This window comes from Apium graveolens, chromosome 11 (assembly GCF_009905375.1).
Source record: "Apium graveolens cultivar Ventura chromosome 11, ASM990537v1, whole genome shotgun sequence".
NCBI classification, from domain to species: Eukaryota; Viridiplantae; Streptophyta; class Magnoliopsida; order Apiales; family Apiaceae; genus Apium; species Apium graveolens.
The window spans coordinates 1,825,337-1,850,596 of record NC_133657.1 but is presented as its reverse complement, the minus strand read 5'-3'; the positions used below and the strand labels follow the sequence as shown (position 1 = coordinate 1,850,596).

The 25,260-nt window shown below is 37.5% G+C and overlaps 1 long non-coding RNA gene across 1 annotated transcript; it reads left to right on the top strand.

The window, feature by feature from the left end:
- The first annotated feature begins 19,330 nt into the window (after nt 1-19,330).
- Nucleotides 19,331-21,861, top strand: LOC141697930 (uncharacterized). The gene is made up of 2 exons (XR_012564884.1): nt 19,331-19,858; nt 19,949-21,861. It is a non-coding gene; the product is annotated as an uncharacterized LOC141697930 (long non-coding RNA).
- The last annotated feature ends 3,399 nt before the right edge of the window (nt 21,862-25,260 follow it).

Genomic DNA, 25,260 nt, shown 5'->3' with positions numbered 1-25,260 from the left:
CTGGTCCATGACACATTCATAAGGATGGGCTATAATGATTCTCAAATAACTCTATCTGATGTACCCATCTACGGATTTAACCACATGGTATTGAAGTTCCCAACTAGGAATGGTGTTGAAGAAGCGAAAGGAGATCAGAAAATGACCCGCAGTTGCTATGTTGCAGCACTTAGGCCCGATGGAACCGAGGGGAAGGTCCTCTCCATATAAGACATGGATGTTCGATTGAATGATGAACTGTGAGGGAAGCCAACTGAGGACCTGGTCCCAATTCCCTTAGACCCCTTAGACCCGGAGAAGGTCACGTATATTGGGGCATCTCTGTACAAGCCCTTGAAGGGCCAAATGATAACTTTCCTACAAGAGAATAGTGATGTGTTCTCTTGGACAACAACTGATATGCCCGGGATTGACCCGAACCTTATAACTCATAGGTTGATCGTTGACCCGACTCGAAAGATTGTGAAGCAGAAGAAGAGAACTTATGCCCCTGATAGGCTGGAAGCCATTAAGCAGGAGGTCGAGAAGTTTTTAGAAGCTGGATTCATTGAGGAAGTGCAATTTCCTGAATGGTTGGCCAACCCCGTAATGGTTAAGAAGGCCAATGGGAAGTGGAAGATGTGCATCAACTTTAGTGACTTGAATGATGCTTGTCCCAAGGATTGCTACCCCATACCAAGGATTGATACCCTGATCGATGCCACTGCTGAACATGAGATATTAAGCTTCATGGATGGTTTCAGTGGTTACAATCAGATTAGAATACATAAGGATGACACCCCCAAGGTATCTTTCATAACTGACTTTGGTGTATTTTGTTATCTTGTTATGGCTTTTGGACTTAAGAATGCAGGAGCTACTTACCAAAGATTGGTAAACAAGATATTTGCCAATCTAATTGGGAAGACCATGGAGGTCTATGTTGATGACATGTTAGTCAAAAGCCTAAGCAAGGTCTATCATATTAGTCACCCCAGAGAGGCATTTGAAGTGCTGAGGCACCACAAGATGATGTTAAACCCAACCAATTGTGCTTTTGGCGTTGGGTCTGGAAAATTTTTGGGTCACATGGTCTCTAAAAGGGGAATAAAGGCTAACCCCGACAAGATCAAAGGCATCTTAGACATGGAGCCACCGCGCTCCATCAAGGACATTCAGAAGCTGACAGGAAGAATCGCAGCTCTAGGGAGGTTCATCTCCAAGTCCGGAGACAAATGTCTGCCCTTTTTCAAACCCTTAAGAAATTGAAGAATTTTGAATGGACAGCTGAGAGCCAAGAGGCCTTTGAACAGCTAAAGAAGTACATGACTAAAGCCCCATTGTTGGCTAAACCAAGTCCGGAGGACACCCTTTATTTGTACCTCGCGATGTCTAAACAAGCAGTGAGTGCGGTCCTCGTGAAGGAAGAACAGAAGCTCTAGAAGCCTGTATACTATGTAAGCAAGGTGCTCCATGGAGCAGAGTTGAATTACTCCACCACGGAGAAGTTCGCACTTGCTCTCATCACAACCTCGAGAAAGCTGAGACCATACTTCCAGGCTCATAAGATCGAAGTCCTGACGGACCAACCTTTGAGGAACATTCTTCATAGCCCGAAGGCCAGTGGAAGGCTCATCAAATAGGCAACCGAGTTAGGAGAATTTGGTATCAAGTACAAGTCTCGAACGACCATCAAGGCTCAGGCCTTAACAAACTTCGTGGTCAAATGCACCATTAACGACCAAGAAGTCGGGGGGCAAAAGATAGTAACCCCAGAAGGAGGAGATAAATAGAAGGATAAAGGAACAACCCTAAAAGAGTATTGGGTTCTCCATTTTGACGGAGCATCCAAAACAAAATCTAGTGAAACAGGCCTAGTCTTGCAAAGCCCTGATGGGTTTATGATTGAGTATGCTTTGAAGTTGGACTTTCCAACTACGAACAACAAAGCAGAATACAAAACATTGATAACCGGCTTAGGCTTGGCTAGAGCCGCGAGGGCCAAAAATATGAAAGTCTGTGGAGACTCAAGACTTGTAGTTACTCAAGTTAATGGAGAGTTTGAGGCCAAGGATGATACTATGGCCAAGTACCTGAGAGTCGTAAAGGGAATACTGACTCAGTTTGATGAATGGTACGCATAACATGTTCCGAGAGAGGAAAACACTACAGCGGATGCCTTGTCTCAGTTCGCCTCGTCTGAAATCGAGAACTATCTGAGAAGTATCTACTTCCGGGTCTTGAAGACCCCTACCATTCATGTCATAAATCTGATAGCACCGGTTGGTGTGAAAAGCTGTTGGATAGACCTAATCAAGACCCACTTAGAGACTGGGTGGCTCCCTGACGATGCCCAGGAGGCACGCAAGCTGTCGATTAGAGCATTGAGATACTCATTGATTGAAGGTCTTCTCTACAAAAGGTCCTTTGTTATTCTGTACCTGAAGTGCTTAAGATCTCTTGAAGCAGATGAGGCACTGAAAGAAGCCCGTGAAGGGATTTGTGGACAACACTTGGGGGTAGGGCCCTCGCTCACAAGATAACTCGGTTGGGATTTAACTGGCCAACTATGCTAGCCGATGCTAAGGCTTATGTGAAGAAATGTGACAGGTGCCAGAGGCACGCTCCAATAGTATGACAACCCCTAGAGAGGCTTACATCTATCATCACACCCATCCCTTTTACAATGTGGTGAATGGACATACTTAGACCATTTCCTGTAGCGTCGGGACATATGAAGTTCATTGTGGTAGCCATAGACTACTTTACGAGGTGGATTGAGGCTAAAGCACTAGCCAAGATAACCACTAAACAACTTGCCCAAGTCTTCTGGGAGAATGTGATATGAAGATTTGGAATCCCACCCATCCTTGTCACGGATAATGGGAAACAATTCGATAACGCATAATTCAGAGAGTACTACAATGATAACAATATAGAGCTTCGCTTCACCTCCGTTGCTCACCCACAAGAAAACAGGCAGGCGGAAGTTGCTAACAGAATCATCCTGGATGGCCTAAAGAAAAGGGTTGAATGCTCAAGAAACACTTAGGTAAATGAGTTGATGCATATACTATGGGCGTACCGCACCACCTGCAAAGTGACTACCAAAGTTACCCCGTTTATGATGGTTTACGGAGCCGAGACCGTGGTGCCCCTCGAGATCACTCACGGATCCCCTAGGATCGAAGATTACGAGCCAGAGACCAACGAAGAAGGCATGAGGCTCGATCTCGATCTCATTGACGAGGACAGAGATGAGGTTGTTATTCCCAGTGGACTAACAATGAGATTTACAGAAGGGGGGGTTGAATGTAAATCTCAAAACTTTTTCAAGTTTTGAGCAATTTGTAAGACTAAGTGTTTGAGTGATCAAATGTGTGTGAATTGCTTGGAGCTGATGCAGACATATATATATTTAAACACAAATGAAATGAACACAAAGAACTTAAAAACTTTTCTGGTGGATTTGTTGTTCCACCAGAGATGTGTTATTTCAGAAAATCTGTGATTCAAAATTAAATCACAGCTGCTTCCTAGTACAAACTAGATGATTTTCTCTCTTGATATTTCTAAACAGCTCAGGGAAAATTCATGTCTAATTACTAGCTACTACTTGGTTTATATAACACCAAGTTTACAAGTGAAGACAAAGATAAAGTACAATAAGACAATAGTTCTCCACTTATTTCTGATCCATTTTTATCCAGTGTAATATGGAATTATCTGTTGACTTTCCATTTTGAACCAGACTAAAAACGGCTGCTTTTTCTGCTGTTCCTGAAATAGGCTACCACATCTCTGTCAATCCATGTGTCTCTGTCAGCTTTGTTAACTGTCACTATCAACTGCTATGAGACTGAGCATCCGTTGAAGCTTTCATCCGTTGATGGCTTTATCCGTTGATGCTCTAGCAGTGCATCCGTTGAAGCTTTCATCCGTTGATGGCTTTATCCGTTGATGCTCTAGCAGTTGAAGTTTTATCCGTTGAAGCGCTTATCCGTTGAAGGTCTTCAATATCAGTTGACACTTCTTCACTTATACAAAATTACAAGCCATGAAATATTTACAATTAGCCCCCTACTTGTATATCCATTAGTAGTCAACATGACTGATTATCTCCTAACAACATCTAAGAATTACAGCTTGAAACCAGAGAGTGAGATGTGCTACAATACCAAACTTATTGCTAAGTAAGGCTACTCCTTCAACGGATAGCCAAGATGGTCTTATCCGTTGAGGCTACAAACACTAGATTTCTACTTAAGTGTTTTGCTGAACTTATCATCAAACTAATACACATATTCCTAACAATCTCCCCCTATTTATGTCTACTAGAACTGTAGGCATAAATTTGGGTTTAGCTTGATGATAACAAAACACTTAACAAATATATAAACTGTAACTAAGCAGAAATTCAAAAGTGCTGCAAAAGTGTATATGCTGAGATGAAATTGAAGAAATACATTGTTTCCAAGGGTGCTCCTTTAGCTTGAGCAAATTACTTTCTTTTCCTTTGATCCCTGGTTTTCTTTCCTAGCCTCCTGTCATTCTCCTCCATTTGAAGTTGAAGTTGTCTGTAGAATTCAGCTTTATCTTCTTCATTGATATCTAACTTAGATTGCATATCCTTGAGAGTTTCATTACTGACAATCTTTAGCTGAACTTCAATTCTAAAAAATCTTCTGACTCCTTTGTTGTCTCTGAACTCCATCAACCAATGAGGTGATTTGTGAATTGTAATACCTCTCTCTGGAATGAGTAAAGTTCTAGGCAAAGCATTGGGCTCCCTCCTAGTTTTCCTTATGTTGGCAATCTTGTTGAGAATCTCAGTCCTGGCAGTTCTGGTAAAGCCAGAATCCTTATGTATGGCTGAGTAGACTCTAATCAAGGTAGTGTAGCCTTCATTCAGAATTCTGTGAAGAGGCCATGTTCTTTCCCCAGCTCCTTTGTATTTGAACACTAGTCTTTCTAGTAGCTGTCTGTAGGCAGCTATTCCCCTTACATCCTCCAGCTCATCCAGATAGAGTTCAATGTCTGAAAATTCTTTTATGTCACAGATGTGAACATAATCATCTTTAGAGTTTTGAGGTTTGGACTTAGGCTTCTGTGTGAATTTGATTGAGGCTTTAGAGGGTGTTGATTTGATTCTTCTTTTCTGCTTCTTTGATGATGGAGAAGAGGTTAGGAAGGTGGGCAATTTGATGGTGTCCCAATCAATTGGTTCCTCCTTGGGAATGATTGTTTCACCATGAATGTTCATGAAGGGGTCAGGTACAATGGGTTCAGGAATAGAGGGTAGTGGTTTGGATATTGATTGGGTTTCTTCAGTCTTATCTACCTTCTTTCTCTTTGCATTGACCTTCTTTCTTTTCCCTTTCTGCCATTCTTCCTTACTTCTTTCCTCCATCTCAGTACCAACCATGTCCCCCATAGCTTCATCTTCACCTTTGTCTTTAATTACTTTCTGATCTTCAGCCTGACTTGACTCTAGCTGTTTTTCAAGCTTTGTTTGTGCTCTTTTATCAGCCTTTAGCTGTTTGGCTTCTTTCTTCAACCTTTTGGTTTCTTCCTTCTTGGCTATTGAGAATTTGGGATGTCCTTGCATCACACATATGCTCTTTCTCTCTCTGAAAATAATAGCCATGTTTCTCCTTACAGCCTCATCCATGGTCTCTTTGAGATATGCAATACTTCTTCCTAAAAGCTTGTCCTCATCTGCTTTTGGAAGAGGAAAATCCACCTCTTTTAGAGGATTCTTTGTAGAGTCCTTATTGGATCTGTTGTTGGGCTTGAGAACCATAGGTTGCAGATCTTTGGAAGAAGTTTCTCCATCCTTATGCCTCCCTACTGGCTTGAGTTCCATAATAATTGATTCCACTTTTGTGCTATGCTTCACAGATTGTGATTGAGAAGTTGTAGAACCAAATATTAGTTGCATCTTTTCATCAATCTTCTTCCTTTGCTCTTTGACTTGCAATTCAGCTGCTGCTATCTGGATTAGATCAATTCCATCTAGCTTTCCTTTGACTTGAATTGGTGGAGAAGTTGTGATGACGGGAACTAGCACTTGAGAAATCTGAACTGTTGTAGATGGCTCTCCTTCCCCTTCCCCTTTATTCTCCCCCTTTTTGTTATCATCAAGGGTAGGGGTCAAGCCTTGTGCTTGTGCCAGCTGCATGAGGAGATTTGTTTGAGTTTGTTGATTCTGAAGAATGGTGACAATAGAGTCTTCAATTATTTGAACCCTATCTTCCAATCTGGCCAACCTCTTGTCAGCATCAGAAGTCTTCCTTAGTCTCCCCAACAAATCTTGCATAGTACCATAGGGTATAACTGAATCCAATTTCTCAGCATTGTAGGATTTCAGATCAGCAATGTCCAGCTTGAGCTCATCCACACTTAGATTGTGCTGGTAATGCTGCAACTGCAAGAGATGCAGAGATTCCAGATGAGCTTGAAGAATTGCCTTGGTGCCAGCATCCTGAGTCTCCTGAATGGCCTGCTGAATTGTCATGACTTGTTTGACCAAAGTGACACCAAACTCTCCTGGTGTTGATGGTTTTGCCCATGCCCATGCAGGAAGATGAAGAACAGAACTTGGGCATGCTACTCCCCCTAAGTTCATGCTCTCATTCAAAGAATTAGAGTCATCATCATTAGAATTTACTCCAAATTCTTCAGATGGCTCACCAGCTTGAGAAGGCAGCCTGTTGACAGCAGCTTTGTCTCTGAGAAGAGATTCTGAAGTGTGTACAATGTGTAGTGTCTGTTCTGCCTCCACATTGCCCTGTGCAGCCAATAATTGATAGGCTGAAACAGGGTGAGTAAAAGTGTCAGCATCCAAGGAAATGTTATCAATGACAGCTTTGTAGTGTTGCTGAAATTGTCTTCCCTTATCTGCATCATCCACTTTCATGAACTCACTAGCAATGGCTGGATCCACCCTTATAGCTTCTGTACCTGCCTTTCTCTTAATTTCTCTCTTTTCTTGCATCAGGGGCTCCCCCTGGCTCACACACACCCTCACACCCTCACCTTCACCTTCTAAGGTGGCACTCCTCTCACTTACTTTTGCCATGCTGGAAGAAATAGCATGCATTTGGTGACTCTCATCCTCTCCTTTTGCCTGGGAGCAACCCAGCCTCTCACTCAAAAAATCACTCCCTTCCCTCAAGCCTAAAAGTGATTGTACAGTTTCCATGTCCTCTACAGTTGGAGTTGTTTCTGTTAAGTGTGTAGAGGCCATCAACGGATAGGGAGTATCCGTTGAAGTGGAAACTGATGGTATCAACGGATAACTGCTGTTAAGCTTATCCGTTGAAGAACAACCACTTGTCAACGGATGAGAGATATCCGTTGAAGAAGGAAATAACGTAGAGATAGAAAGTGATATAATTGTTGAATCTGTATGGATTGATTTTAAGTGAGGTGACACAGATTCTACAACTACATCTGAAAGAATTGGCTGATGATCCAACAAATCATCTAAAAGATGATGATCACCAGGTTTTGAGTGGGGCTCCTCCCTGAGTTTTAATGAGGGAGAATCATGATTTGATGTGAATATCATATCCACATCCAGAGAGGGTGTAGGAGAGTTTGAGGAATGGTGTGTGTCTATATTGAGAGAATGGGGCTGTGATTCCACATTTGCTGGAATCACATCAAGCTGAATTTGAGAAGGCACAGATACTGGTGGGTGTATCTGTGCTGTGTGTGTCCCTTGTGTGGAAACTAGGGTTTTGGCCTTCTTCTTCCTTGAAAAGGCTTGAATTGGTGAATGTTTAGCTTCAGTGTCCCTCCCTCTTTTGTTCTGTGTCCCTGGGTGGGGACTATTTTCAATAGTTATATCCTTTTGGGAGGATGTAACTAGGGATGTGCTGGACTCCTTTTGAACCACTACAGTCTTTTGAGAGACTGTGGCTTGGCTGGAATGGGTATCACTCACCTTTCCCACCTTATCCTGGGGGGCTTTTTGATGTTCACCCCTCCCCTCACCACTCACACCCTATTCACTCCCTTCAGGGTTTATGGTAGTTGTTACAACTGTTGTCTTTTGAGAAACAACAGAGGTAGGTTTCTTTGACTTAACTTTGGAGATTTTAGATTTGGTGGCTTTGGTAGGAGCCTGTTTGGACAATGACACAGGTTCCATAGCCACACTAGAAGGCAAAGAAACATTGGGGTTGGAAATAGTAGGAGTTATAGAAACATTTACCTCACTTACCTGTGGTGCATTCATGATTGGCAAGTATACCAATGGCACCTGGCTGTTGAGATTCATTCTCAAAAGGTCTGCAAGGACCCTTTTCTCTTGTGCCCAGCATTTGAGTTTATTATTCTCATTGGATATAACCAAACCTTCAGCAACATGGTTAGCCAATAACATAAAGAATCTAGCAAAGTAGATGGTATGTGGTCTATTAGCTTTGTTACCTAATCTGGAACCTAATTCTAGCATAACACAGTTGCTAAAATTAAAGTACCTATCAGAAACTAGCATATAGAGCATATTAACAAGAGATGAAGTGATAGCATCAAAATTGCTAATCTTCCCAGAGAAAACCTTAATAAAGGCATCTCCAAGAAAACTCCATTCTTTCCTAAGGCCTTTCCTTCTAATACTACCTAAACTAGTAGAATCAAAAACATAGCCTATGGAATCTAGCATAGCAGAGACATCTTTATCAGTGTGTGGTGTCATGGCATTATTCTCAGGCAACTTAAAGAAAGATTGTAAATCATCACAATTAATGCAATAGTCCTTACCTTTGAGAGAGAAGGCAATAGTCATATCAGTAGAGTTGAACTCTGCAGTTGTCCAAATCTCCTCAATCACTTCACAGTGGATGGTTGGGGCTTCCAGCATTGCATAGCTCAGTTTGCAGTTCTTGATGAAGTCCATCATCTTGTGATAATCAGAATGGGCTTCCTTCTTTTCAACCAAGACTATGAAATTATTCTTTTCATAAACAAATCCTGTTCGAGACATAATTTTGACTACTGAAGCCATTGTTGTGAGTAGAGGTTGCAGAGAAGAACTTGAGAATTGAGAGAGAAAGAGAATGATAATTGCAAGAAAGCGTAAAGTGAAAATAAGAATTCAATTAGGCTTTTATACTTTCTTGAATTAAAACACAAATTAAAATAATTAAATGATACTTTTAAGTAAGTGAAAGCCGTTCAGGAATAAATGAAACTGTAGAAATTTTGAAAACTACCGTAAATACAAATACATACAACACTGTATATCTGTATCAACGGTTGAGTAAAAGAATCAACGGATGTGACTCACTAACGTGACACATCAACGGATAAGGTAAATAGTTATCCGTTGATGAACAACACTATTTTATCCGTTGAAGGATAAAATTACCAGAAATGTATTTGTCTTTCAATGGATAATGAATATCTGCTGATAGAACATTTTTGGCTTTCAATGGATAGGGAATATCCGTTGATAGGATAAGTTTTGATTAAATCCAACTTTGTTCTTGCAGCAAATTCATTTCTGGCTACAAGACAAATTACATAGATGACATAGATTATGAATAGTTAAGCATACCTAACTCACTTACTAATCTTGTGAATATTGATTCATCAAGTGGCTTGGTAAATATGTCTGCAATCTGCTTTTCACTTGGAACAAAATGAAGTTCCACTATACCTTTCATCACATGTTCCCTAATGAAGTGGTACTTGATATCAATGTGCTTGGTTCTTGAGTGCTGCACTGGATTTTCAGTAATGGCAATGGCACTTGTGTTGTCACAAAATATTGGAATTTTGTCAACAGTTATACCATAGTCAAATAACTGATTCCTCATCAACAGTATTTGTGCACAGCAACTACCAGCTGCAATGTATTCAGCTTCAGCTGTTGATGTGGAAACAGAATTCTGCTTCTTGCTGAACCATGATACAAGCTTGTTTCCTAGAAATTGACAAGTGCCTGTTGTGCTTTTCCTGTCTAATTTGCAACCTGCATAATCTGCATGTGAGTAGCCAATTAGATCAAAACCAGACTCTCTAGGGTACCAAATTCCTAGATTTAGAGTCCCTTTGAGATATCTGAAAATTCTTTTAATAGCCACTAAGTGAGATTCTTTAGGGTCAGCTTGAAATCTAGCACAGAGACATGTAGAAAACATAATATCAGGTCTACTGGCAGTTAAATATAAAAGTGAGCCAACCATGCCTCTATAACTTGTAATATCCACAGACTTTTCAGCCTTGTTTAATTCAAGCTTGGTGGCAGTGGCCATGGGAGTTTTTGCAGGTGAACAATCCATTAAGTCAAACTTCTTTAAAAGATCATAAATATATTTAGTTTGAATAATGAAAATTCCACCACTAACTTGTTTAACTTGTAAACCAAGAAAGTAAGTTAGCTCTCCCATCATGCTCATTTCATATTTACTTTGCATTAATTTAGCAAACTTTTTACAAAGTTTATCATCTGTAGATCCAAATATAATATCATCTACATAAATTTGTACAAGTATCTTAGAGCCATTAACATTTCTAAAGAAGAGAGTTTTGTCAACAGTACCTCTTGTGAAGTGATTATCTAGAAGGAACTTTGATAAAGTCTCATACCAGGCTCTAGGTGCTTGCTTTAGTCCATAGAGTGCTTTCAACAAATAATACACATTATCTGGAAAATTTGGATCTTCAAAACCAGGAGGTTGGGTTACATAAACTTCTTCCTCCAATTCCCCATTTAGAAATGCACTCTTGACATCCATCTGATAGACTTTGAAATTGGCATTAGCTGCATAGGCTAGAAAGATTCTGATGGCTTCAAGTCTTGCAACTGGAGCAAATGTTTCATCAAAATCTATTCTCTCTTGTTGAGAATAGCCTTTGGCAACCAATCTGGCTTTATTCCTTATGACAATGCCATTTTCATCTATCTTGTTTCTGAATACCCATTTTGTGTCAATAGAACTCTTGTTCTTTGGCTTGGGTACCAGCTTCCACACTTTGTTCCTCTCAAATTGGTTTAGCTAATCGTGCATAGCTAAAATCCAATCTGGATCCAAAAGAGCTTCTTCCACTCGCTTAGTTTCCTCCTGTGATAGAAAGCTACTATACAAACATTCATCTTGAGTAGCCCTTCTAGTTTGTACTTTAGATGTAGCATCACCAATGATCAGTTCAAAAGGGTGATTCTTGGTCCATTTCCTTTGAGGTGGTAGATTAGCCCTTAATGAGGTTGCCTCAATATTGTCATGATGTGAGATAGAATGTTGATTTGTTGAAACTCCCCCTGAGTTGCTGATCCTTTGAAAGGAAATGGGAGTTCTATCAACTAATGAGGTGAAGTGATTATCCGTTGACAGACTGTGATCAACGGATGCTTCGTTATGAACTTCAACGGATGATGCACTTTGTCTTTCAACGGATGCTGCATTGCTTCTTTCAACGGAAGCTGAATTTTGACTTTCAACGGATGCAGCATTTTGTGCATTATCCAAGGGTAGACTCTGGTTTCTTCTTGAGATGTCTTCTTCATCATTCTCATCTTTACTATCATCACAATATATCTCAATATTGTCAAATTTGAGTCCTTCATGATGTCCCTCATCCGTTAGTCCATCAATCTTTTTATCATCAAACACAACATGTACAGATTCCATGACAATGTTGGTTCTTAGATTGTAGACCCTATATGATTTTCCAGCAGAATAACCAACAAATATTCCTTCATCAACCTTTGCATCAAACTTTCCTTTGTGATCAGATTGATTCCTTAAGATGTAACATTTGCAACCAAAGACATGTAGAAAGTTTAAAGTTGGTTTTCTTCTCTTGAATAATTGATAGGGAGTCATGCATTTTGCTTGATTGATTAGAGAAATATTCTGAGTGTAACATGCACAGTTAACAGCCTCAGCCCAAAAATAAGTTGGGAGTTTTGACTCCTCAAGCATTGTCCTTGCAGCTTCAATTAGTGATCTGTTCTTCCTTTTCACCACACCATTTTGTTGTGGAGTTCTTGGAGCTGAGAACTCATGCATGATCCCATTTACTCCACAGAACATCTTCATGGTTGAATTCTTGAACTCAGTTCCATTGTCACTCCTAATATTCTTTACTTTGAAATCAGGATGATTGTTGACTTGCTTGATATGATTGATGATGATTTCACTAGCTTCATCCTTTGATCCAAGAAAATAAACCCATGAAAACTTTGAGAAATCATCTACAATCACTAGGCAGTATCTTTTCCTTGAAATTGACAATACATTGACTGGTCCAAAAAGATCCATGTGTAGAAGTTGCAGTGGTTCATCAATTGCAGATTCAAGCTTCTTACTGAATGATACTTTCTTTTGCTTTCCTTTCTGACAAGCATCACACAGTCCATCCCTTGTGAATTCCACTAGAGGCATTCCTCTAACTAAGTCCTTTTTGACCAGATCATTCATTGTCTTAAAATTCAAATGGGACAGCTTTTTATGCCATAGCCAACTTTCAACTGGACTTGCTTTGCTGAGAAGACAAGTAATGGATTCTGCATCTGTAGAGTTGAAATCAGCTAAGTACACATTTCCTTTTCTAACTCCAGTTAGAACCACTTTATTGTCCTTTTTACTTGTGACAATACAGGCTTCAGAATTGAAGGAAACAGTATTCCCTCTGTCACATAGTTGACTGATGCTCAATAAATTGTGTTTGAGACCATCAACCAATGCAACTTCATCAATGATGACATTTTCTTTTGAAATCAAGCCATATCCCATAGTGAATCCTTTGTTGTCATCTCCAAAGGTTATGCTAGGGCCAGCTCTCTCCTTAAATTCTGTGAGCAGGGTGAAATCTCCTGTCATGTGTCTTGAACAACCACTGTCCAAGTACTATAGATTCCTTCTTTGTCCCTGCACACAACAAAATCAATCAAGTTGATTTTGGTACCCAAGTTTCCTTGGGTCCAGCCTTGTTAGTCTTTTTCCTAGACTTCATTCCTCCTGCATCTTTTGACTTAGGTAGCTTTGGGTCAACCTTGGTCTCAGATGTGGTTGGTTGAAGTGTAGGGTTAGTCACGGAATCATTTAACACATTTGATTGAATTTGATAAGGCATAGGTTGTGCAAACATGTTATTCCACATAGGCATATTATATGGCATTTGAGGCATACTAAATGCAGTAAAGTAAGGATTGTTAATGTATGGCATGTTTGCAAAATGTGCATGGGGATTCTGGTGAGACATAACAGGCATAGCATGCAGAGGTGACATAGACATGTTAGGCATGGAGGGATTTGAAGGCATGGGAGCATTTTTAACAGATTTGCAATTATCAGATAGGTGATTAACACTTTTACAATGTACACAGCTTTTTCTAGGAGCATACCTATCAGGTGTGTAATTGTTATGTTTATTAATCCCTACCTTCCAATTTCTTTTAGATTTTCTTTTAGTTTCCTTCTTATCCTCAACCAACTTAAGTCTATCTTTCAACTGATCTAAAGTCATGTGTCCTATATTCACCTTATTGACATCTCTGGATGTGCTAGCTCCTTCTCTGACAAAGTTCTTGAGAGTTGAATCATTCTTTTTATTTTTAAAAGAACTTGCCTGTTTTAATTGATGAGCCTTCAACGGATGCTCTTTTTCTTCCTTCAACGGATAACTTTCATCATCTGTTGATTCCACATCCGTTGACAATCCATCAATTAATTCTAACTTCTTTTTGTTTTTCTTCCAGGCATCCTCACAGAATGATTCAATTCCCTGAACCTTGGCAATTTGAACACCAACATCCCTAGATTTTCCAGGCCTTGATTACCTCTTGCTCACTTTCTAACTGTTTAGAAAGAATTTCTACTTTCTTAACAGCTTCTTCTAGTTCACTCTCGACAGTCAAGCGTTTAAGTTTAATCTTTTCAAGCTCAATTACCTGACTCTCTAACACAGCATTCCTATCACTTAAAAACACATTATTTTCTTTGATCCTAGTGTTTTCTTTAGCTAGTGATTTAAGAGAAACACACAAATGATATAATTCATTGGACATATCATTTATGGCTTCATTACATTCATGTTTAGAAAGCTGAGAGAGATCAATAGTAATTACCTGGTTGCTTGATGAACTAGTTTCATTTTCATCAGAATTAGCCATCAGGGCTAGGTTGACATATTCCACATCATCATCTTCATTTACCCCATATGCTGCCCAATCATCTTGAGTGAGAAAAGCTCTTTCCTTTTGTTTGAGCAAATCAAAATACTTCCTTTTGTAATCAACTTGCTCAAATTTCTTTTTCTCAGAATTTGGCTTCCTACACTCACTTGCAAAGTGTCCACTAATGCCACAGTTGTAACATTTGAACTTTGATTTGTCCACCATGTTTTTGTTTGGCTTAGTGAACTTTGTGTTTTTCCTGAACTTCATCTTTGCAAACCTCCTGGACAGAAAGGCCAGATGTTCATCAATATCATCAGATTCATCCTGACTGGAATTGTCTTCATCCTCAGTAACTTGCTCTTTACCCTTGCTTGATTCTGATTTGCTTGTGCCAATTTTGAGACTTGGCATTGTCTTTTCCTCATTTCTGGCTTCAACTTTTTCACTGTCAGCTACAAGTGCAACTGATCCTCCTTTTCTCTTTCCCTTTTCCAACAGCTCATCTTGCTCCATCTCAAGTTCATAAGTCTTCAAAATTCCATATAATCTTTCAAGTGTGAAGTCCTTATAATCTTGAGAATTTCTTAGAGAAACAGTCATAGGCTTCCATTCCTTTGGTAGAGACCTTAGAAATTTTAGATTGGAGTCCTTGACTTGGTACACTCTCCCATACAGCTTTAATCCATTCAATAGTTTCTGGAATCTGTTGAATGTATCATTCAATGATTCTCCTTCTTCAAAGTGGAAATATTCATATTGTTGAATGAGAAGCTGCATTTTGTTTTCTCTAACTTGCTCCGTGCCTTCACAGATAAGCTGCACAGTATCCCAAATTTCCTTAGCAGTTTGGCTATTGATGACATTGTCAAACATATCTTGATCCAGGCCATTAAACAAAATGTTCATGGCTTTCTTGTCCTTGTGGACCTCTTCAATATCTTCAACAGTCCATTCTGCCTTTGGCTTGGGAATAGACTGTCCAACAGCAACTGTAGCAGTAGCAGCTGTGGCCACCTTGTGTGGGATGTGAGGACCATTCTCAATGCAGTTGATGTAGCTTTCATCTTGAGAGAGAAGATGTAAATGCATCTTCACCTTCTAGTGATGATAGTTATCTCTTTCCATGATTGAAATCTTTATACCAATATCCTTCTTACTCATGATGTTAGCAGAATAGATCTTTAAACTCTTTGTATGTTAAGAGCTTGCTCTGATACCAATTGTTATTCCCAGTGGACTAACAATGAGATTTACAGAAGGGGGGGTTGAATGTAAATCTCAAAACTTTTTCAAGTTTTGAGCAATTTGTAAGACTAAGTGTTTGAGTGATCAAATGTGTGTGAATTGCTTGGAGCTGATGCAGACATATATATATTTAAACACAAATGAAATGAACACAAAGAACTTAAAAACTTTTCTGGTGGATTTGTTGTTCCACCAGAGATGTGTTATTTCAGAAAATCTGTGATTCAAAATTAAATCACAGCTGCTTCCTAGTACAAACTAGATGATTTTCTCTCTTGATATTTCTAAACAGCTCAGGGAAAATTCATGTCTAATTACTAGCTACTACTTGGTTTATATAACACCAAGTTTACAAGTGAAGACAAAGATAAAGTACAATAAGACAATAGTTCTCCACTTATTTCTGTTCCACTTTTATCCAGTGTAATATGGAATTATCTGTTGACTTTCCATTTTAAACCAGACTAAAAATGACTGCTTTTTCTGCTGTTCCTGAAATAGGCTACCACATCTCTGTCAATCCATGTGCCTCTGTCAGCTTTGTTAACTGTCACTATCAACTGCTATGAGACTGAGCATCCATTGAAGCTTTCATCCGTTGATGGCTTTATCCGTTGATGCTCTAGCAGTGCATCCGTTGAAGCTTTCATCCGTTGATGGCTTTATCCGTTGATGCTCTAGCAGTTGAAGCTTTATCCGTTGAAGCGCTTATCCGTTGAAGGTCTTCAATATCAGTTGACACTTCTTCACTTATACAAAATTACAAGGCATGAAATATTTACAATTAGTCCTCCTACTTGTACATCCATTAGTAGTCAACATGACTGATTATCTCCTAACAACATCTAAGAATTACAGCTTGAAACCAGAGAGTGAGATGTGCTACAATACCAAACTTATTGCTAAGTAAGGCTACTCCTTCAACGGATAGCCAAGATGGTCTTATCCGTTGAGGCTACAAACACTAGATTTCTACTTAAGTGTTTTGCTGAACTTATCATCAAACTAATACACATATTCCTAACAGAGGCCAAAGCCCGCAATGCAGAGCATCAACGAAGAGCCTCTCTCTATTATAGTAGAAGGGTTAAAGAAATGTTCTTTCAGCAGGGAGATTTGGTTCTGAGGAAGATTGAGGCTGCAGGAGTAAGGGAGAGAGGAAAGCTAGCCACTTACTAAGAAGGACCTTATAAGGTCAGAAAGATATTGTGACGATGATCTTATAAGTTGGAGACCCTGAACGGTGACAAAGTTCCCCGCACTTGGCACGCTTCTAACTTGAAGGTTTATTATGTTTAGGAAATTTGAGATATGTTCCTATTACTTAGTATTGAGTTTATAAACAAGGTCGACGAAACCATCTTATGTAAGGGTTGAACTCATTTCTTAGAGATATTATCTAATTATGCAAGTTTATTTCTATCATCTTGTCTACCAATTTATTTAAGTACGAGCATCTAAAGAATGCAAGTCTCGGAGGACCAAATTCCGAAAATAAAAGACAAGTATGAAATGAAACTAAATGAGTTGCATAAATAGGGACCCCGAAGGATCATAAGTTAAAGTCCCGAAGGACCAATAGTTTACAATCATTAAAGTTCGAATAAATAAGTTCTGAAAATATGACCACAAGAGCCACCTAAAGCCATGCAAGGCCACACAGATCACTCGTCAAAAGAATCCTCCCATTCACCATCTGAGCCCTCCTCAGAAGAAGAACTGCTACTCCCTGGAATCGGCTCCCTGATTTTTCCACGAAGGGCTGCTCTGGAGATAGGGCTACCCGAGGGGGCCTTACCCGTGGCCAGAGCGTGATTGAGACCTCATGCAAGGAGTCTCGGGCACAGATCCGGAAGCTTTCCCGGATGGGTCCATGACGGGTAGCTGCCAGGGGCAAGATAGAAGACTCGGGTCGACCACATCCGTCCATACGCCTTGAGCATCATTGATTCCCCTCTTCCAACCTATGGCCAGGTTAACAGGGTGCGTCTCATCATCATGCTCGTCCGTTATTTTGGTGAACAATGGGGATCTGTGGTACGCTTCCACGAGGTCTTTTCATTCCCTCCTCCTCTTCTCCTCCGAACTGGCATATTTCCTCTCCATGGCAGCAAACTTACCATCTGCTTCATGAGCTTTGGACTCCCAATCCCCCGAGGAGATAGCCATTTTGTTCATGGAAGTCTGTAGCGCAGCATAGTCGCCTCTCATCTTGATAGCCTGAGTGGAGGACGCCGCGAAGATAGTCCTGAACGCAAGAGCAGCCATTAAAGCTCGAAGCTCACAAACCCTAGCATTCAATACTAACATACTCCAATTTTTATTCCACAACAGATATCTTCGAGGAACAATGGATATGGGTTTGTTTTATGCTAAAGACTCACAAGTGGAATTAGTTGGTTGCAGATGCAGGATGCCGGTCTGATCCTCATAAAGGAAGGTCACAAACAGGTTATATATTCACGTATGGTGATACTGCAATATCTTGGCGCTCTACAAAAAGGACTTTTGCAGCAAATTCTTCAAATCATGTTGAATTATTTGCCCTTCATGAAGCAAGTCGAGAATGTGTATGACTGAGGTCTCTTGTTCACCATATTCGAGATTTGAGTGGTCTTTCAGTCAACAAAAGAATTTCTACCACTTTGTATGAAGACAATGAAGCTTGTATCATTCAGCAGATTTGTCAGATTCGTTCATGTGAAAATCCAGCAGATTTGTTTACAAAATCACTTCCTACCTAGTTCGAGAAATTGGTGCACAAAATTGGAATGCGCAAACTTTGAGATATATGTTAATATTCATAGTCATATCAAAATGAGGGGGAGATATAATATACTCATTATTACACGTGCAACACATGTAATCGTTTTCCTTCACTAGGGTTTTTTCTCACAGGGTTTTTGCTAGTAAGGTTTTAATGAGACATGGTGTTCTTATAAGTCATCCGAGGGGGAGTGTTATGTATTAATTGATGACTTTTAGCCTTTCATATGGTTAACCTAATTACTAGCAACCTTTGGTTCTCCATTTTCCATATAACATCCATTCTATTAGCCTATATAAGGCTTGCTTGTACTTTGTTTATGATATAGAATAATAAGATGATATTTTCCTCATTATTTAGCTCTTTCTCCCAATCTCTCTTGTATATATTATATAACAAAAACTTGTTTTTGAAAAAGATATAAATATCATTTTGAGCCGTCAAACGGTAGTTGCTTGTTGGGCTTCACAACACATTATTTTAATATTTCAGGTTTTGTTCAAGAATTCGAGTTGGATAACATTAGAGTTTCGACGACCTTAGTTTTGGAGTATATTGACTTTTGAACTTCCGTTAGCTGCACTTTTGTATAGTCACCTGTGTAATTGAATCGTGAATTAGTGAATTATATTTTGATTTTGATTTTAGATTTAATAGTCCGGAAGGTCGGGCTGTTATAGATCCAAACGGATCCAAACTAAAGTACTACAAATTGGTCTTGGTTTCAAATTTATGCGGTTCGGGTTGAGTTGAAATTTTAAAAATCCGATTTAATTGAATTGTATTGGTAAATCCCATTAACCCGCCCGGCCCAAACCGTTTACCCCCTTAATTTGAACTTGGAACTTGAGTAGTCTATTTTTTTAGTATTTTGATCTAACGATTCTGATCACATGATTAATAGGATCTGACGATCGACATTGAAAACGCTAACAAAAAATGAGGGACTAACCAAATTACAAATCATACTCCATTTCGGTCATTATAGTTTAGTTTATATATTTGACTTTGTTTAAACTGGCTGGAGTTCGGCTCGATTGTTCGTGAGCAAACTCGTATCTAGCTCATTTATTTATGAGCCAATCTTGATCATCAATTTCTATTCCTGTAGAACTCGATCATCTTACTTAAAAAAAATTAAACTCGACTTGTTTCTGATAAAACTCGGCTCGTCTCCATTTATATTGGGGTCACGCTAAAAATTGAATTGCACGCTATCAAATGCGGTCGCGGGGACATCAATGACACACGTAAGAATAAGAAAAAAAGAATCCGCCCCTTTATATAAAGAGAGAAGCTAGAAAAGAAAATAATAAAGCCTCTGCGTCAAAATGAAGCGATGTTACCCACTCACCTTCGTTTAAAACCCCAACGCTCATTTCTCATCCTCACCGTTTATCTCGCCAGCCCCATCTTCATTCCCAGCCGTTAGATCACTTTCCACCCTCCATAAAATACCCTAACCGTCTAATTTTATTCCTGCATCCAACTTTTCATATTTTCACCTTCATTTCTTTCTCTCTTTATTTTTTAGATCTACTCGACGCCGTTGTTGATACACACAAATTACACACACAAATTACACACACATCCTCGTAGATCGCCGTCCGATCTACGTTTTGCCTATAGATTCATGTTGTTTCACGCCGGAAAATATGTTTTTCCGGTCAAATCTCTCGCTGGAAAGCCTTTTCGCTGGAGATAGATGGAGGATGTACGGATCTGTTGAGGTGCATACACGAAAAGATTTCTGTTTGTTGATTGTTATTAATTGCTTTATTAATTGTTCTAATTTTAATTTATTATTATTTTTGTTTCAGATTTGATGATTGAAGGATACACGAGACCGTTGACTCGGTGATTTTCAAGCTATACTAGTTCGTCCTTGATATTGAGGCGTAGTTTGCTTGTAGTCAATCATTCAGCGTCTGATGAAAATTCATCGGGAGAGGAAGATGATTGAAATTGGTATTGTTAATTGTCATGACTGTTTTACAACATAAGCTTATGTATATGTACTGTTAGAGAGATAAATAGAGAGAGACACGAGAGAGGAATAGAGAGAGGCGAGAGTGATTTTAGATATTGCTGTGTGTGTTGAGTCTGGCCTTTGCCATGTCAGGTGCGCTTGCTTGGCAGGTCAAAGCTAATCTCTAATAAAAATGAGTGTCTTTTGTGTCTCGGAAGGGAGATGGCACGAGGTTTTGGCTCGGCTCTCCCTTCCACCCCCTTGTGTTGCCGTCTCGTCTTTTTTCTTGTTTTTTCATTTTGCTTCCTGCACAGCTGCGTCGAATTCTCAATATTTATATTAGCGCACCAGTAAAACACGATGTTAGCTAGGTAATGAGATCGAACCGGTGTTGCACTAACATGACTGAGCTACCAATTTCAAGGATTGATCAACTGAATCTTGCACCAAACTCAACTCTGCAGTATGGCTAAGGTACAAGCAATTTACTATTCATTCAATTTCATTCAATTTTAGTTAAGCCAACTTCAATTTTCACCACTTTATTAGCTTACAAGTATATAATTATGCACGTATCTCCGTTGGCAGTGTGAGCAATGTAATCTTTGTTTTCGCATTGAAGTGACAAAATCATTTTACTTGCAATATATCAAACATAATAGTCATGTAATGAGTAACCTCTTATCATGTTTGTTTAATTTTTATTAAAATCTGTTTCAACCTGTTAATGTCTCAACTCAGTTTTGAAGTATGTTTATAGTATAACAACCCCAAGCAACATTGAAAATTTCCATCCAAATACAATTTTGAAACCACATCTTGCAAGTCCACTACACACCCATGTTATCATTTGTTACATTTCTTTTTTATTTCTCAATTATTACTTTAGATTATTGAAACGTGTTACATTTCTTGTACAATGGAGGCAATTACAAAACTCTAGTAGAAATCCAATTGTATTATTGTTGTGAAGATTATATATAATTCTGGTATCATGTAATAGCCATATGTGTGTGTAGTATTGTAATTTCAGACTGGTCTTGTTTCGAAGAAACCATTTGTAGTTCAGAGGCTGCTCAGTTTTTTTATCACAGTTTCGAGCATAGAAGTTTCTATGAATGGGCCTTGCTTGTCATCAGCCAGATCAGATTCTTTGTTCTCAAGATGGAATTTATATTTATGCTGAATCTGCATCATTCGCCAGGATAGAAAAAATTGGAACTCATTGAAGCAAAGATCAATTCTTTTGTGGACAAGGCCGAGTTCTATTCATATATGTTTGCCCAAGAGGTTCTCCATTTTTGTTTTTAGGATGACAGAGTTTCTTATTTCTTACATCCGACAGAATTATCACTATGGAGCTATGCATTGATCATGAATTATGCTATTGCAAAGTGTTGGTGCCTGGACTGTTTGATTTGTTATTAACTTCATTGATTTGAATTTTAAATGTCTACGTTCTACTTTAGTTAACTGTGAAAACAAGTATTTACTTTTTTAGATTATATGTAGAATTCATGTTGTGTAATTATGAAGGATGAGAAAATGTAGTGGATGCTGAAAACTTGATCTTCTGGACTCGACTCAAGATCACTACAGAGTAACTGATGCTGAATTTTGGAAGTTGATTGGTTCATTGTCATCTCCTGATTGGTAACTTATTCTACAACCTTGTCAATCTATATCTGTATCTTCTCCTGATTGGTAACTTATGTCATCTGACCTTGTGTCTATATTTGAATCTTTTTGCGTAGTGTTTCTTTAGTGTTTTTTGAATTTTATTTTTTCTGCAACCTTAATGACTGCTTGGTTTCTTACACCTTCAATTCATGAAAAATGACTTTGGTAATGTTTTGTTCAAGGAAATGGATTTTTGGTTAAGTTTTAACTAACTTTTTGAATATTGTTTCGACAAAATCTACAAATTCTGTTATTTTCTGTTGGTACAAAACCTATTTTTCTAATTGAACAAAAAATGCTTTTAATAAATAGTGTTAATAGACCTATTTTTCTAATTTAACCTATTCTTCTAATTGGACAAAAATTGCATTCAAATTGAAAAAGAAAAATAAATTTCAAGGTCATCGAATTGTACAGGTAAAAAGTCTTAGAATACATGTATGATATTTAGCAGGATTAGAAAATTAATTTGATAAGTGGGAAATGATCTTTTATTTAGCTGGAGATGAGTAATCAGGTATTCAGTAGTTGACGGGATTCTGGAAATCTAGGTTGAATTTTGGACAGGATTCTTAGGGTTGGTCCACAAATCACTGCTACGCTGAAACTATTAATTTAATTAGCATATTGGGTATAGTTTAAGCAAAAGTAGTGAATAATTGAACTGAATTATTGTATTTAAATTTGTTGAGAGAATCTTATTTAATTAGGCAAAAAAAATCTTATTTTTTTTTTTAATTAATGGTTAAAATTTGTTGGTTACTAAAATTAATTCAATTGGTGGGGAAATAGACATTTTACAAATCCAGAATGTAGGTTAAAGATTATGATGAACGCATAAGCTCAAATCGGAAAGAGCGCTCAAATTTAAGTATTTGAGAGGTTGGTGGTTCGAGTCCACCTGGGTTCCTAAAGTGATTGTAAATTGTGAAATGTAGATGTTTCAATGTTTGTAAAACCAATGTGTCGTCTTCATTATTGAGCGGGACCATAAATTTGCTGTGACTTGGTCATTTTAAACGGTTTCTTTTTTAACAAATAATTTTTTATGAACATAGGTTCTTCTGTACAAGTTCTATTTTAATGTTCTATTTCTTATTGTGGGCTAATTTTAGAGCGGATAATTTGGTACACGACACGTAAAATAAGGATATGGGTTTTAATTTTTGGTACACGAATTTATACGAACACGAAATTACAAGATAGATTTAGTGTCCGATATGTGTTTCCATTTAGGTATACGAAATTATACGAGATAAATATATTTATAAATTAATATATATATATAACAAATGTACATATTTATGTATATAATATAAATATATAATAAATATTACCAGTTTTTATAGAATACTATGTAAAAATATATTTATTTATATATACACTCTTCATATTTTATTAAATTATACATTAAAATTGATTTATATATATATATTATATGTATATATATATTATATTAATTTTTTATTTAATATACATGAAAAGTAACGGAAAGTACACGAAACGATTTGAATTGGATATGGGTTTGATATTTAGTTACACAAAATTATTTCGGGTCAGATATAAGTTTTATGTTTAGATATATTAAATACGAAATTACACTACACGAAAGTAAACGACCCCGATTGCTGGCTCCAGCTAATTTCAACTTTTCAACTTTTTGCAGATTAGTAAGACGAAAAGTCCACATTCCTTGTTTTCAGGTTGGCAGGCTTTAACAGTACGTATTTTACAAGATTACTCCGTTGTACATCATCAAAGTTGAGGGAATAAGTATACATGACAATCGCATTATATCGGTCCGTTTTAAATTCATGTACTTAAAGAACTTTGTTCGATTCGAAATGAGTCATCTACTTTAGTGTCATTTAATTTAATTAAACTAAAATATATTTAGGCAAAATTTTAATATACACCACTTATCTGTTAGTACATATCCGATGATAATTTAAAATTTTAAATTTGGAATAGATTACCCCAATTTCATCTTTAACAGTGATTTAAACATGGATCACTAAACAGTAATGATTCGAAATTTACTATAGTATAAAATAATAAATTTATTATTTGTATAATACTAGTTTATTAGATTTTAAATTGATTTGTGACTAATTAATGAAAATTAATCGTATTTTATATGTTAATTAATAAAATAAATATATTTTTAGTTGATTAAGTATATAACTGTTATATTTTTTGCGTGGATTAAAAAAATTATCTTCAATATAATTAATTTATTAGATATAATATAAATAGTTAATGATGTTTAAACATTAATTTTAAAATGAAAAAGTATAATATGATATTTTTGTATTGTCAAAAGTGATTTGCATCAAAATTTGGATCACGCCGTTGCAATTCGTCAGAAATTTGGATCAGAGTTTAGATTGGTTGATAATTTAAATTTAGATTTTTTGATCAAAACTATTAGAAATGAGACTAAAAAATTTATTATTCAAATATATAGTACGACTCCAGTTTATTACTAATATTAAAACTCCAAGAGATTCCATCCTTGTTATCCAAAGTGTAATTTAAGGAAAGAGATTAAAAGATGTGCTACAACAAAATTATCGTCCTTATTTTTATAAGATTCTTCCTCCGTCGTTTAGAAATCTAACATATTCCTTTTTTACAAGTGTTAAGAGCAAATCCAATAAAGTCCCGTTCCTTAAAAATATTATAAAAAATGAACTCAAACAGCATTCATTATCCATGTTTTAGTGTTATATTTAAACTCTAATTATGCATTTAATTCTATATACTAAGTGGCCTATCTACTAATTTATACAGTAATTTAACGGAAAGTCATGATCTCTCACGATCGTGTATTATGAATCGTTTAAATAATACACTGTTTTAGAGCGTTTGATCTATATTTAAAGGGTCAAGATTCATTTTTTTTTTTGCATTTTGCGGATTATAATTTTTTCAAATTGGATATAGGTCCTTTAAATAATGATTATCTAAAGATTTTGCGTTAGATAAAGTTTATACTCTAGTATGCGTACACAGAGCAAATATGAACATGACTATGTACTCAAGTGCATAATACTGTAAAAGTATAAATTGTAATTATGTTATATTCCTCCTCGTAAAACAGGCTAAACATATGTATATTCTGAGAATGAAGTCTCTGATGTATGCATCTATATTGTTGTTAAAATATGTCTTGAATCGATAAATGCCCCAAATGCTGGGATTTCGAGAATCTCTCTGCCCAGTTTGGTGGTTCAGGACACAACATGATCCCAGCTATATTTCCCCATCTACTTCTAGTCCTCCATAAATTATAGCATTACATGTATGCAATTGTTCAGATTAAGAACATAGCCAGTTGAATTTTGTAATACCATGCAAGTTACCTAAGGATAATGCATAAAACTTAGAAGCTCGGTGTCTAAACTGGGACTATACTTAACAATCACTAACATTTTTTTTAGCCTTGAAGCAATTTTTAGGAAATACCACAAAACATTGTAA